This window comes from Nilaparvata lugens, chromosome 5, assembly GCF_014356525.2.
Source record: "Nilaparvata lugens isolate BPH chromosome 5, ASM1435652v1, whole genome shotgun sequence".
Taxonomy (NCBI): Eukaryota; Metazoa; Arthropoda; class Insecta; order Hemiptera; family Delphacidae; genus Nilaparvata; species Nilaparvata lugens.
The window spans coordinates 55,057,220-55,071,312 of NC_052508.1; the positions used below are offsets into that span (position 1 = coordinate 55,057,220).

A 14,093-nucleotide genomic window follows, 5' to 3' on the forward strand; every position below is an offset into this window, starting at 1 on the left:
CTAGCTTCTTTACGGATAGTTTTGCTGGAAAATCTTAACAAATCTCTCAACTACATCACTGCAGCGTACCATTCAACCACAAATTTAACGTGAACTTGTTTCGACGTGATGACTAGGATCGCAAAATGTACATGAATCCCTGATGCCTATTGGTTATTGCCTTTCTTGATAAATGTATATGATTAATAATGTAGTAAAATCTTGATAATGTGGTAAATTTATTTCGAAAATGCAGTCTTTCTGTTCAAGAAGTTTTCTTGATAAACTATTGTGAAACTGTTATTGAATATTCTACAATCGATCATGAACAGTAATGGAAAATTTTCTGAATGGTCTGGAAAAAAAGAAGTGTCTATAAGATTGAAGTCGGGTTGAATACGTACAGCTGAAATATAGCCAATTATTTGAAGCATATTTCAGTGGAAAGTTACTGATGTGGAAGACTCTATTTCTCTTTCCAGTCTGACCTTTCTCTTTCTCATTCTGCTTGAATGTCAAAGTTGATGTAACACCACCAGATGTTCCCCCCTTCAACTACTCCCTTTGCCATTATTAATCATATCGTCAGCATATTTCTCTCCATGCATTTATTGGATAGATTTTTCTCTTTTATTTTGGGATATGGAGTGCTGATAAATTTTAACATTCTTAACATCCTCCACTACTCCCTTTGCCATTCATTATTAATCATATCTTCAGCATTTTTCTTTCCATGCATTCATTGGATGGATTTTCCTCTTTTATTTTGGGATATGGAGTGCTGATAAATTTTAACATTCTTAACATCCTCCAATACTCCCTTTGCCATCCATTATTAATCATATCTTCAGCATTTTTCTTTCTTTGGATAGATTTTTCTCTTTTATTTTGGGATATAGAGTGCTGATAAATTTTAACGTTCTCCAATACTCCCTTTGCCATTCATTATTAATCATATCTTCAGCATTTTTCTTTCCATGCATTCATTGGATAGATTTTGGGATATCGAGTGCTGATAAATCATTTTAACATTCTATTTGGAATTTCTATTTAGAATTATTATCCATCCACAGTTTTGTCTCTACCCAACACACATTACAATATATATTACTGGAACAAACTATCTTTCATTCCTTAAGTTACGTACAGACTTATGCTCCACGAACATGCGCATTGCGATACTCATTAGCTGATGCTATGTTTATTATATCTGTTTTTGAACAGAAACAGTATCATACAAAAATGATTAGCATGAATGAAAAGCGAAATGCGAGTATTAGTGGCGCATACGTCTGCACACACCTTTAAGCCAGTTACACACACATAGAATTTTGCTCATACGATATTTTGCCGTCCATAATATGAATTCTATCAGATTAAACGGAACTTGGCAAAAATCATTTGTTTGGAATCATCTGTTTAATCTAATAGAATTTATAAGGACGGCAAAATACCGTACGAACAAAAATCTACTTGTGTGTGCGGTGTGCGGGGCTTTAGACTGAGCTTTGTCAGAGATGATCGTTATAAATTCAACTTGATTTATTTATTACAATTTAGTTGCGTAAAGCCACACATTTTTGAGCAAGGCTCAAGTGGCATGCAACATGTCAAGTTCAGGATCGGGATCCTGAGAATGCGTTGCAGCACTCCTCTATTGGATAGGGACATGCCTCTACCAATGTCCTGGTTATCTTAGATAACCACACTCTATAACCACCACACCACTTAATATCCTCTGGAATACAATTATAAAACTTCAATTCTGAGTAATACGGCCCCTTTTCAAGTAGAACTCAAGTAGTAGTGATAGGTTTTTCAACCTATCAAATACTGTCCAATCGAGACAAAACACATAATCTGGACCAAAACACATTTATTTCAGTTCTAGTGAAGTCACCACAAGCACTTCCCTAAGCAAACTTTCCTCCTCTCTGTCTCAACGGAATCAATTCAACTTCTGAATTAATATGAGAAAATAATACGAGAACAAACTTGTGACCGGTGACTCTTCTGTCGTCGCTCTCATATTCCAATCAGAGAGCGAGTCCACTGTGTTGATAGAGTTTGAGTTTACATGGAAACGTGATCCATATTCCATTCTGACCAGGCAGCTGTGGAAAATGAAGAGCAGAGGGCTGTGAGGCCTTCCATTGGAGGGCGGCGAAGAGAGCGCATATTGATTGGTTGCTCAAGTACGTACAACTTTGCCAAGTAGGGCATATGCTTCAATTAAGCCTGGTCTTATATCACACACTATCCAATACGTATCTATTCAGTTTCAATAGGAGAATAGGAGCACACTACGCATGAGTGGGTTGTTCCATACTAGCAATTGAAGATATATTGGAATATAGCAAGTTATCAATGTCCTGAGTATATTTGATTCTCTTTACACAATACATATGAGTGGATTGTGTCAGGTTATCAATTGAAGATATTGGAGGATAGTTATCAATGTCCTGAGTATATTTCATTGATTCTCTTCACACAATACGCATGAGATGCTTGTTTCAGTTTATTGATGCATGATGCTTGTTTGATGATATTGGGAGATAGTTTATCAATGTCCTGAGTATATTTGACTCTCTTTACCCGATACACATGGTAGTTTGTTTCAGAATATCAATTGAAGATATTGGATGATAGTTATCAACGTCCTGAGCATATTTGATTGATTCTCTTCACACAATACGCATGAGATGCTTGTTTCAGTTAATTGATGCAAGATGCTTGTTTGATGATATTGGAAGATAGTTTATCAATGCTTTAACAGATGCTTGTTTGATGATATTTGGAGATAGTTTATCAATGTTTGATAGTTTATCACTTGTTTGATGATATTGGAAAATAGTTATCAATGTCCTGAGCATATTTGATTGATTCTCTTCACACAATACGCATGAGATGCTTGTTTCAGGCTATTAATAGAAGATATCGGGAGATAGTTTATCAATGTCCCGAGTATATTTGATTCTCTTCACACACTACGCATGAGTAGCTTGTTTCAGGCTGTTGATCGAAGATATTGGAAGATATTTATCAACTTTCTAAGTATAGAGTTGATTCTCTTCACACACTACACATGAGTGGATTGTCTCATGCTATCAATGAAGATATTGGAAGATAGTTTATCAATGTCCTGATTGATTCTCTTCACACAATACACATGAGAGGCTTGTTCCAGTCTATCAATCAAAGATATTGGAAGATAGCTACATTAACATTTTATGAAATGTGTAAATACGTGTATGATCACGATTACAACAATATTCTTATATTTTACAGAAAATGCACAAGACGATCGTAATACCTTGATGCACAAAACATGATGAAATCAAATTTGAAATTCACTAATTATTGAGTAACTGGAATACAGTTGAACCTGAATTCAAAGTTTTCCAAGGGTCCGAGAAGAAAAATCGTCAAATAAGGGTTGCTTTACAGGACATGAAATGCACTCAATGTGCCTAATAAGTTATATTAGAGTTGTTAAAGAGTATTTAAAAATTGGTTTCAACAATATATTTTTTATCGGGAAACATTACTTCAAGATTTTCAACTTATCTTGGACAAGGAATATGTTTCAGTATATTATGTAGGTAAAAAAAGTTTACTTAAAATCATCATTTTCGATCGCTATGAGGTACAATCATCTTATTTATCATCTCTACCAATAATCAAAGTCCTCTACTTTTAAACAAAGATGAAAAATTGTGGACCACGATAAGTGGATAAATAGATGAAATATAAATCGTAAATTGAGTTTCGTAGCAGACAAATAGTTTCCAACACTGAGAAAGAGTGGAGAAAAGGCGAATGCTTGGATGCTGAGAATAGCCAGGTTGTGAATTTTGCAATAGCGTAAAAGATTGTTCAGGGGCTGCTGTGTATCTTTTATAGTGCATCCAGCGCGAATGGAGCATCAAATGCTCGTTGCTTGAATGCTAAAATGAGTCATGCTGCTTCCAGCTCAGTACCGTACCATCAAATTTGTTCAGAGATTCAGAAAACCGTGATATTTAATAATCAGATTACTCATATTTGGAGGGACAGCATACACGGTATTTATCACCAAGAAGGTTCCTTATTTTAATGTGGAAGGATATTTTTATGGGTGATAAGGTTTGTATTACTAATTTCATTAATGTTCGTATGAATAAAGTTTGTTCTGCCATTGGACGCTTGAAAATTATTTATTCTGTAATAGTTATTTCCAAGTCGATTTAAGGCTGTGCAAAGGCTAAAAATAAACTTTCTACTGCTGATGTTTTTCGATTTGTATACCATCAAGCTATCAAAATGAAAAAGTTTTCTCAGGAAAACATTACTTTTTGAGATATGAGAGCCTAAAGTTCAAATTTTTGCGACAGAAAATTCCAAATTCGGTATGAAATAAATCCATGAGATTTAGTGGATTTAGTCAACTTCATGGTATTGATGATTAAAACGAAAATTCCATGAAAATATCAATATTTTTGATAAAGTTATTCAATTTACCAAAAATAACTTTTTTGATTTTATTTTTTTAGTAAATTGAATAATTTTATCAAAAATTGATATTTTCATTTTATTAAATCAACAATAACAATAAGAATTCATCCTCTGAGTCTCATGAATTCATCTCTTACCGAATTTTAAATGTTCTGTCCCAAAAATTTGAACTTTTGGCGCTCATATCTCAAAAAGTAAATATAGAAAAAAAAATGTTTTCCTGGGAAAACTTCTTCATTTTGATAGCTTGATGATATACAAATCGAAAAACGTTGAAAAATATCACCAGTAGAAAGTTTATTTTTAGCCTTTGCACAGCCTTAAAAAAGAAGAGATTACTATTTCTATCACAGAAACTATTACTACCATGTTGCAAGTTGCACCGTAACTATTTCCGTTTGGGGGTTTTTAACCAATAGATCAGATCTATAAATTTTCTAGCTTCTATGTGCTAGTATATCCATTTTAAGCCTGGTGCATTTGAAGATTTCATATCATAAACTCCATGAGTGTGTTATATTGAGTATAACTTTAGAAAAATGTAGAAATAATCTAAGAATATTCCCGCTGTATTCCAATCCTACCCATGAGAAACTACTATTATTTTCCTCAGGCTTGATCAATGAGAGAAGCTGTGAAGATTCACTGATGAAGCTTCCCCACCCCCAACAATTTCACTGAACATTCAACAACCCCTCTGGCAAGATTTTCCGGATGCTCTGGGAACCTCTCCGGATGATACTCCGGATCTCATGTAAAACTACAAATATCACATCATCATGTTCGTGACTAATTGTCATGGAATGGATGTGAGACGTTCAGTTCAAACATTTCCCTCCACCTTCTCCATTCATATTGCAGGTAATGGATTGAGCCCCGAGTTGTAGTGGTGTGTGTGAAACCTGTGAGTGTTGTAGTGTGGTCTTGGTCAGTGCGGTAAAGTGTATATCATCAATTTACCAGACCGAATGTCAATAGGTTTCGTGTGGTAACTCCGATGGTAATTGATTGTCATCACCAGAGCAGTAACACAACTCTAGAACTGCAAGTTGTTTTCACATTATCTTCGAGTAAATGAGTAATTATTGTTATCGAGTAATTCCGTCCAACAAAATTCAATAACTAATCTGTTTAAATCTTCTGTTTGATTGATGAAAGTGGAAAAATACACAATATGAAAGCTTGAATGATTGAAAGCTGAGTACACACAATTTACGCCACTCTCTTATTCGGTAATGCATTATTGATGACCTGTGTGCATGCTAGCCTGATGTTATTTCGTCAAATTACAAACACTTTTTTCCTCATCACACTGAATGAAAAATTGTCATTTTCTTTCAATTTAGAAAGAAATATTTTCAATTCTGTGCACATTTTTTTTCAACTACAATAATTTTTTGGAGTTGTTCTCATCTAGAGTAGAGTCTTGTTGAAGGGAAATATCAAAGGAAAAGTTGAGAAGTAGTTCGTGGTTGCTTCTCTCTTGGAATAAACAAACTATTATCATATACATGAGCATCCAGGTCATGTCAGAGGCCCTGAAATTGATCAGTTGCGACCTGAAAACTCTGACACCAGACCTGAGCCAGCCAGGTCACTCGATATTATTATTATTATTATTATTATTATTATTATTATTATTTTTATCATATACAATATGCTTAATTGCATTTTTGTAGCCAGGAATTGATTCAAATAAATGAAGTTGAACAAGGAATAGTATCTTAGATTTATACAAGGTAGACCAAGTGTAATAATAGATAAAAGAATCAATTATGAAGAAGATAAAAGACGTGTTGAGTCACTGTTGACTACATAAGAAGATATCCAGTGGTAGAAAAAAATAGTAGTTCATTTTCGTTGATATTTGGTTAATTCTTTCGTTGACTACAAAAGAGAATATCCAGTGGTAAAAATAGTTCATTATCCAAACTTCAAGCCGATTCTTTGTTAACTAAGCCGATTACTGTCTATTATTACTGTTTTCGCCGAGTGAGATAGTAAAAACGGCACAGTATGAAAGACGACCAGCGTCACATAGCTTCACGAAAAATAACTACTAGGACTATCGGCAGTGAAATTTGGAACATCAACACCCTATACCATGGGATGTATTTCTATGCTATCATCTCTCTATGTTGTAAAGTTTTAGATTCTATACCTTCAGAAAACCCGACTAGTCTGGGAGTTTATTCTCATAGAATCTTCGTCAAACGGTATCACTGTTCAAATATAGAACATGAAACTATAAAACCCTAGATCCCTAGGGATAGATCACTATGAAGAAATCTTCATAGTGACAACGCTCTGTTATCAAAACATTATTTAATTCCGCTCTACTATACCTCCAGAAAAACCGACTGGTCTGGGAGTACCCTCAGAGAAACTTTGCTATATTGAATTGCTAAAAGGTATAGTTCATCACTTTCAAAATATACAGCATAAAACTATACAACCCTAGATCTGTAAGCATTCGTCATATTGAAAACGCTCTTTCTTCCACTCTAAAGTCAGTTCAAAAATGCATGATTTGATGGGCATCATGAGTTATTATAACATACCGTTATTGTTATTATTAAACGAAAATACAAATTAAATGCTGTAATTCACCCCGAAGACTTCTGCTATCGCAAATATTGACAACAGGGTAAACAGCTAGATGGAAATTCGATGAGCACTACTATTCAAAAATTATTTGTCAGCCCGGGAATTGAACCCAGTACCTCCTAATTGCCGGTCAGGAATGCTTACCCTTACACCAAACTGACAATCTCTGGATAGCAGCGCTTATTTTATACGAAGCCGCTCATTTTATACGAAGGTAAGGGTAAGCATTCCTGACCGGCAATTAGGCGGTACTGGGTTCGATTCCCCGGGCTGACAAATAATTTTCAAATAGTAGCGCTCATCGAATTTCCATCTAGCGGTTTACTCTGTTGTCAATATTTGCAGTAGCAGAAGTCTTCGGGGTGAATTACAGCATTTAATTTGGATTTTCGTTCAATAATAATAATAATTAATCCATTTGAATAATTGCAATATCTCAGTAATTTCCATCTGTATACCATTATTGTTCCACTGTCATCAGGTCCAGTGGAAAAATCGCCGAGTGAACTGTCAACTATGACAGTATACTGGGCTTTATAGAGCTCTTCAAAAGTTTTGTACGCTACTACATGCTGTGATGGCACATAGTAATTACTAATTCAATGTCTGAGCGGTAAGCTCAACTCTGCGGCGTCTGCCATAATCGCATGTTGGCCATTCGCCAAACTAATTCAGCCACAACATGACCCTGAAGCTCAAACTTATTTTTATGACATTTAGAATCACTTTTTCAGAGCAAAATTTTCCCACGAGTCCTACTTTTCTGCCGATCATGGTTGTACAACCATGATGGAATGGAGAACTATGGAATCAAATGGGCATGTTTTACTATTTTGTTGACTGATGGTTTGTTTGAGTAATTATGAGTTTTTAAAAAACATATAGGCCCATGAGAAAACTAGATTAATTAAAAAATCTTTATTTCACTTTCTTACATAATTCATAGTATTGGAAAGAATACATTTTTTACAGCAATGGCCACACGGCCGTCTGCCAAGGATACTAGAATAATTATATAGTTCTGGTCATTGTTTCATCAAAATAAAAAGTTGATTCAGGCTAGGCACACACCAGTTAGTCAAGACAATACACCACATGATCAGACACGTTTAGTCACAATACTTCACATTGTTGCTTATGACGCAACTCACACTGATTGGTGATTGTAATTAGACAGGTCATAAGCAACTATGTGAAGTATTGTGACTGAACGTATCTAAACATGTCTTGTTTTGTCTTGACTAACTGGTTTGTGTCTAGCCTAAGTGTAACTGGAATATATTATTGAAATTTCACTGAACAAAGTTTCTTTAGGATTTTGATTAAGAAAGCCTAATTCTGTATTTCTCTTATCAGAACGAAATTAGAGAAGTAAAATATTGGTAACACTAGAGTAGATATTAGAATTCGAGACGAGAATTTGAATACGAAAAAAACGTGAATTTGATACTTGTGTTTTGTAAGGCAACTATTATCTCTTCACAACCGTTATCTCTTAAAACAATAATAAATCATGTTTACAAACAAAGGAGTGCTTCCCTGTAAATTGCAGCTCTCCACTTCATGAAACTGCTGGAAAGTTGAGAATTAGCATGAAAAAATTGATTAATTATATTCAACAAATTGTCATTCTAATAGCATTGGAGAAACAAATGCACATAAATCAATGAACGGGTTTGATTCTCATGTCAATATTAGACTGACTTAATATGAGATATAATGTAATATTTAATAATGTAATATAACATAGGAATAAACAATCAAAATTTGAGAGATCGACCACAGATAAAGATAGAATTATCATTTCAACTCATCCATTTTCTAACCACAGATTATCTCACATATTTCCCACTCAGGCCTATATACTGATGCCAATCAAAAATGATATATTCAATGCAATATAACTCTTTTTATTACTGAGTTTCCTCAAATCTAGGCCAACAATTTAAATGATTCGACCATTAGAGCTAGGAAAGGAAGGAAGCTGTGCACTTGAAATCTCTGATAAGGATGCGCCAGTCATCTAATTTTCTCTTGAAAGGATATAGGCTCTTACTGGGAACTATCTCAATTATCTGCAATGTGAATAATCGAATGATCTTTCCGGGTCAAAGTCATTGTAACAATGCATGAAAACGAGAAACAAGAGGAAATAGAAGAAGTCATATTTGACATCACTGACCTAGAAAAGCTACAACCTCATTACGATGTTATCAAATTACTGTGATGTTCAGAAGTAAGTTGAAACCTATCTTGAGTCTAGTCGTGAACATGAATTGAAGCCATAGATCGATCGAATAATGGTCGATCTGGAATATTAGTTGGATAGATTTATAAAATATAATAAATTATAATACCCTTTTTAGAAATTGATAAAATAATAGATTAGAAATACAAATGATAACTTATTTATTACTTTATTTTATGCATAAAAAAAAGAAGGTGGCCCTGAATACAAACATTTTAAGTGGTTGAATAGAATTTCAAGTTCAGTTTTATTTTATTTTAGAAAAAGTATTATTTCTTTTTATTTCATTTCAAACTCTTGTATTGATGAAAGGTAATATTGAGGATATCTGTTTCCACTTATTGATTACTCAAAAATTTCGATAATTTTAAATCAATCTATAAATTACACAGTAAATTGGAATGTAAGATGTTGTATGGTTCATCACTTAATGGGAAAACTTCCAAACCACTACCAAAATCTATTTTCAAAATGCTAGTTCAAAGCAGTTGTGAACTGCTCACACGTATGCATACCTCTCTCTCAGAGAGAGGCGAACTACACTCAAAAGACTCAAAAGCAAATGTTCACAGCATTGTATCCCGTTTCCCTTACATCTCTTTTGTTTTTGTCAAGAAAAAACCTTTGGCGCTGTGGGAATGCTCTCTCATATTCCGCTGTATTACCACAATTTGAACATTTCGTGATGCAGTATAAAGCTTCCTCGTTCTTCATTACCACAAGTGTGTTCTATGTTCATATTTTGAACACAATATGATTGATTTTTACAACGAACAGTTTTTACGGATGAGAGCCTACTCTACATAATGACTGGGACATCGTGGTAATAAATAATGCATAAGGTCACTTCGTCCATTAATACTAGTATTAGCATACAATATGAGAAGAGTAGAACTACTCATATAATGATAAGAGTGCTCAAGGATTATTATTTATAATTGGAGATTAGCGAAATGTGATCTACAATATCGATTCCAACCTATTTCAACTATGGAGTTTGAAAAATGAATACACAAGACAGGTGTCAATGATTTTCACCTATTACATGATAGAGGTTTTCCACAACTTTTAAGTTTTTGCTCTCCTGTAGAACTGTGTCAAACTGAGTTAGTCATAAGAAATTCTCCACGAGTAAACAGTAAAATATAAATTCAGAAGGGAAACCGTGGTAGATCTTTCTATATGATTTATCACAAAAAATTGGAGTTCCTTCTACTAATTGGTTTTGCATATCACAAATATTAGTGTTTTTACACAGCCATCTCTAATAGGATGCCTCGGCTACAGGAAAAATGGCAAGTTGCATAACTATAATGAGGTCCACGTTATAATGGCTGAGGAGAAATATAGGAGAAAAACGTTGCCGATCCTCTGTCTTGTCAATGCCTGTAAGGCATAGACGGTAGCTGATACAGGTTTATTGATGTAATATTTATGTATTTATTTATTCGTGGACAGAATCACAAATCATATAAATATGATTAGGAAGGAACAACAGGCTTGGCCCAAATCTATTCCATTCCATAATATTTATGTATTTATTCATTCGTGGACAGAATCACAAATCATATAAATATGATTAGGGAGGAACAACAGGCTTGGCCCAAATCTATTCCATTCCCTAATTTTGATAAATATTAACTGTTCATTCTTGTTTAAAATAATCAATTATATTTTGATAAGAAATTATATTTTTTAATGATTTCATGAGGAATTTTCATAACTAAGATGACATATTTGGTTAATTAATTATTCATTCTTCATTGTTAAAAGATGATCTGGCAACAGAGCAAAGCGAGAAAGAGATAGCGCTATCCGCTTTGTTGAATGATAGACAAGGATAACCATACCATTGCTAATCAAACACTGCCATTATAACGTGGACCTCACTATAGCTTGAAACTAGTGAAGAGCAAGTAAACCTTGAATGAAATAGCTTGAAAATGTATTGATAAGTATTTTTATGAACACATTTAGCCATTCTAGCTAAACCTTGACTGAGTTTGCAGCGTTGCCAGCTCGTTAAGCATGGCATCCTACTATATAGATTATAGATGTGGTAATATCCATTTCAGATTCGATAGATCCATGTTGTGATAATATCCATTTCAGACCTGATAGATCCAATTCATAATACAAGTATTGTTTGAACTATTCCAATATGTTTCAACATTTGAGAGCTGAATTGATTGGGATGATCTATAATTCAATTGCACAAGTGGAGGACCCATTTCAGGTTAAATGATAGAATTTTGATCTAAATTGATGGAATTACAAATAGAGAGTTATTGATAATTACTAATTGTGAAAAATATATTCGGGCACTCGTTTATGGCAAAACAAAGCATAAATAATATTAATGCATTGATAGGCAAATCATACACTTCAACTTCAAACACTTGAAGGATTTATATTATTTCATGTCATGCCATAGCCTCATTACCATGATAACCCACTTCCCATGAATCCAATTTTTCTCATTCATTCATTCATTCATTTCTACTCCAATCTGAGAGTTAGTTTAACTGACATTGAGGATGGTACACCAATTTCAAAAATCATTATTTTTAGAAATGTCGATTGATTATATCATAAGATCGATTTGTAAACTATAACTCTATTTCTCTCAAGTCATAGTAGATAATCATATCCAAATTTGAATCGTTTTTAGCTTCTAAAACTTCAATCATACCATTAACGTTATGAATATGCCATATTGAATCATTAAATATAATTAGTTTTCATCCACAAGAACTGTTGATACACTATTCTAATAATCATATTCTCACCATGTAGATCATTGAAATTTCAGTATAAAAATGACAGTCAATAAACTTAGATTAAAATGAATTTATAAACAATTACGCCACCAATCTTTACTAAATGGGTGGAGAACACACCACTTGTTTTACATTTCTCATCTATCATCACCACATAAATAATAATTAGTTCCAATATACAAGATGATAACTCCACATAAATCAACTCAAATCAGTGCAAATTGCATTTGAAAGCCCCAATTACAGCGGTCAAGTTTCCCCCACCAACTCTCCATTGAGCAATACACTCCATTATTGTACCGATTATCATGCCCCAATTAACAATTCTTCAATGGACACACATTGGATTTGAAACAAGATTATTGATAAAAATTACCCGAACTTATCAGATCTGGGAGAGATCAATTCGATGTTTATTTTGTGAGATGGGTAAGATTGAGTGTTTCGTTTTCAACCACTCTTTCTTAATCCATGTTGGTTGTAACTGATATCTGTCATTGGATTCTTTGTGGATGAATCAACGCTCAAGCGTTCACGTTCTTAGTTGAATAGTTTGGTAACAAGGTTTCCAACAAAGTTAGCCAGTGTGTGATGAGCTAAAAGGAAAACTTCAATCGAATTAGGCGACAGTATTGACCCCCTTGGGCGCTAAGTGGATGGTGTTGACGAGTGATTCCAATTTACAGTGACTGACCTTTTTGCTGGGTGCAAATCTACGTTGATAGACGCCGATTCACGTCTCCATCCGAGCTGGTCGTCGCTTAGATGAAGTGCTCCAGTAAAGCAGGGATTTCAAAGCACGAAAAAGTCTTGTAACGCCTGAAATCGCGAAAGCTGCAACCCGCCAGAGCTATGGCTGACCTAGGAGCCGCGTTGATCGATAATCGCACCGATCCACTGCGCATGCGCTGCACGATCCTACTGCTGTCTGGCGGCCAAATTTGAAACGTCGCAAATCTTTACCTGGTTCTTGTTCTTCTTGGTGTTCTTCATGCTCATGCTCTCAACTCTCAACTTTCAACCACCCAGTACACACACAACAGTTGCGACGATGTAGATAACACGTCTCTCAATTATCCACGTGAACTTTACAAAGTTTGCTCCACTCAAGAAATTTCTAACTCTGTTATTAATTTGTGACTCGACAGTAGTGTAGTTTCCCAAGAAGAATGTATTCGAATCATTATTCTCCGACACCAATGAAAAATATCAATAAATGGAAGGAAATAGGTCGAACCGGGAAATAGCAGAGACACTTGTACAACGTTCATACGCTAAACAAATAGTACTGTCTGTTAAACACTTTTCTAATCATTGAAAACTTTTTAAATATAAATTTAAATATAAATTGAAATATAATATAAATTAAAACAGGAGACACAAGATATGAATAGATTGAAAACACTTAAAAACTTACATTATAAACGGAAATTTTCGGGAACCAAGTTCCCTTCCTCAACCGAGCAGTGAGTGGTCTCACTGTGAGTGATCGGTTGAGGAAGGGCTTGGGAAGGGAAAAGTTCATGACTTTTTAAATACATTTTATGAGAAAAAATATATGTTTGATGTTGAATTATATTAGATTATCCTGAGGACGTTTCACTGATCATAATAATTATGTTAGCTATTATTTATTTATTCATTCAACAGAGACAAAATCACGTAATCATAAAATGATTGGAGATGAAAAAAACAGGCTTATAGCCCTTATTGCAGATTATAGTAATAGGCTTATTATTGGAGATGTGTGGGATATGCAATAAATTATATTCCCGCATAAATATTACGTATTAACGTCCCCCGGTCAGCACTTTGCCCTGGGGTAAAAGTGCCTACAATGATTTGCTTTGTAAGTTATACTGTTTTTTTGTGTGATAACTGAATAAAGGCCATTTTATTATTATTATTACGTATTAACATATTATTCGTGAAAATTTATAAATTTCATAAGCATTACAAATCAGAAACTAGAAAAACAATAAGGG

The 14,093-nt window shown here is 34.2% G+C and overlaps 1 protein-coding gene across 4 annotated transcripts in view; it reads right to left on the reverse strand.

The window, feature by feature from the left end:
• LOC111043422 (synaptotagmin 1) overlaps positions 1-13,033 on the reverse strand; it is an 81,026-nt gene extending 67,993 nt beyond the window's left edge. For 2 of the 4 annotated variants that reach the window (XM_039428800.1, XM_022328380.2), the window contains exon 1: positions 12,803-13,033. The gene's annotated coding sequence lies outside the window, so the exon portion shown is untranslated. The remainder of the gene's footprint in view (positions 1-12,802) is intronic. The other 2 variants (XM_039428801.1, XM_039428799.1) reach the window with 1 other exon arrangement.
• Positions 13,034-14,093: the final 1,060 nt, after the last annotated feature.